This window comes from Otolemur garnettii, unplaced genomic scaffold (assembly GCF_000181295.1).
Source record: "Otolemur garnettii isolate 467f Iridium unplaced genomic scaffold, OtoGar3 scaffold00115, whole genome shotgun sequence".
Taxonomy (NCBI): Eukaryota; Metazoa; Chordata; class Mammalia; order Primates; family Galagidae; genus Otolemur; species Otolemur garnettii.
The window spans coordinates 3,317,266-3,319,866 of NW_003852510.1; positions in this window are offsets into that span (position 1 = coordinate 3,317,266).

Genomic DNA, 2,601 nt, shown 5'->3' on the forward strand with positions numbered 1-2,601 from the left:
GGAGCCGATAAAAATAATTTTAAAAACGTGGCACCCACAGCTCAGTGGGTAGGGCACCAGCCACATACACCCAGGCTGGCGGTTTCGAACCTGGCCTGGGCCAGGTAAGACAACAATGACAATTGCAACAACAACAACGACGACAACAACAAAGCAGGCATTGTGGCGGCACCTGTAGTCCCAGACACTTGGAAGGCTGAAGCAAGAGAATTGCTTAAGCCCAAAAGTCTGAGGTTGCTGTGAGCTCTGACGCCATAGTACTCTACCGAGGGTGACATGGTAAGACTCTGTCTTAAAAAAAAAAAAAATAGAAAAAGTATTTCCCTCCCCTCTTCACAAACTACACACCAGTTAAAGGAAGGGCACTTAACCTGATAAGCAGGGGATCCTCTGTGTGTGTGTGTGTGTGTGTGTGTGTGTGTGTGCGCGCGCCTTTGTGCCTCAGCTCCTCCTGGGAGACTCCTTTCTTCCCCAGCCCAAGCCAATGGTGAGAGGTGAGCGTGTTGTGGGCTGCAGAGACCATGCTGCCTGCAGCACGGCAGGCACACGGCTCTGGGCACAGCCAGCTGTGAGAGTCTCATCTCTGAGCAGTTACCACCACCGGCCTTTCTGTTGGTGGCAACTGAGTGTCCCCTTTTAGACATTTTACATGTGTACACAGGGAAAGTACGAGTCAGGAAGGGCAAGAGGGTAAAGAAAGTGAAATATATTCCAGAGAAGCTAAACTATAAAAAGGAACAAGACAAAAAGAACATTCAGAAAAAAAAGAGAGAGATAAAACAATCACCACCTACAACAGAGAGATGGGAAAAAATAATCAAAATTTACTGTGCGATCGTTTTGTGGCGGCCAGTAAAGGCTTCACACGCACTGTGACATAGCACTACTAAGGTATTTATTTTGTAGCCCACACAATTCCTCCTTAGGGAGGAGAAGTAACTTATCCAATATCACACAGTTTGTAAGTCCCCGTGCTGGGATTCAGACCCTCCCAGCCTGACTGGAGGAGCTGGTGCCCCTGCCCCACGGCTCCATCCTGCTGTGGGTGCTGGAAGATGGGCATGAGAGTGGCCACAGTGAGAGGGGTCAGGGTAGGCCAAGATGGTAGGGAAGAGGAGAAGGAGGGGCAGCCCAAGAACTTTCCTCCCCTCCCTTCCTGAATGCATGAGGTGGGACAGACAGGCAGGAAACTGCACAGGAGAAGAGAACGGCCGCTGCTCAGAGCCCAGGGGACAGAACAGTCACGAGTCCTTGCGCTCCTGACATGTCAGTTCACACACCTCCTCTTAAAATTTAGAAAAGTTCCTCACTGCAGGCGACATCTTTGATAGATTGGTTTCCCCAGGAGTTAGGAAGAGGAGAATAAAGCTTGGACAGTGACGGGAATAGAAGCGAAAGGGAGAGAGAGGAAGGGCGAGAGGAAAGGGCAGGGAGGGCGTGGCCAAGGGCAGGGAGGGCGTGGCCAAGGGCAGGGAGGGCGTGGCCAAGGGCAGGGAGGGCGTGGCCGCATAGCTCAGCTCAGGCTCCTCCCGGTGAACCGCTGCGTCTTACCTCAACTCAGCGGCGCCACAATCCTCTCTGGGAGATGAAGTTTTCAACTCACTTCAGTTTGGGCTTCCTCCTTTTCATGATGAAGTCTTTTGTGAGACAAACAAAAAATAGAAAATAAAAGGTATACAGAAGAAGCTGATTTCAATTCTAATCCTTACTCTCATTTCAAACGTGGGGCCCATGCCTTAGAAATAGTTCTTCTAATGACACAGAGTGGTGGAAGCACAATCAAGGCTGTTGCCCACATCTGAGCTGAGGTGTTGCTAATGATCCTCATCATGTCTTTTGCGGAGTGGAACCAGACACCCAGGAGTCTGCAGCTCATCACTGGCCTGGAACTGCCAAATGGTGAAATCCTAAACTCCTATGGCTGATGAGCATATTTGATAATGTATCAAAGGAAATAATACCAACTGTGCTACCCAGGTTGCATTTAATGGCCAAAAAAAGTGTTCCTATGGTTATCCAAAAACTTTTTGTTGACACCTTCTGATAAAATTAAGAAAGTTCCAGGCTGGGAGTGGTGGCTCACACTTGCACTCCTAGCATTCTGGGAAGCTGGAGTGGCAGAATTGCTTGAGATCAGGAGTTTGAGACCAGCCTGAGCAAAAGTGAGACCCAGTTTCTACTAAAAATAGAAAAATTAGCTGGGTGTGGTGGTATATGTCTGTAGTCCCAGCTACTTGGGAGGCTGAGACAGAAAGATTTCTTGAGCCCAGCCTCTTCTGAGGTTGCTGTGAGCTATGATGATGTCACTGCACTCTACCCAGGGCAAGAGAGTGAGACTCTGTTTCAAAAGAAAAAAAAAGTTCCAGTATAAAACTAGTAGAACAATGTCAGAGGCTTGGGAGAAGATCCAAGACATGGGAGCTGAGTCTTTTAAGAAATGCACAGAGGGTGACGGCACAGAGGGCAGCAGACAGATACTGCCATGGGAAAATTCTAAGTAATAAGAAAGGATTATGTTATATAATTAGCAGCATTTTTTCTTTCTTAGTGGTACATAAAATAATGAGATAGGTTATAACTGATAGATCTTCGATTTGAGGA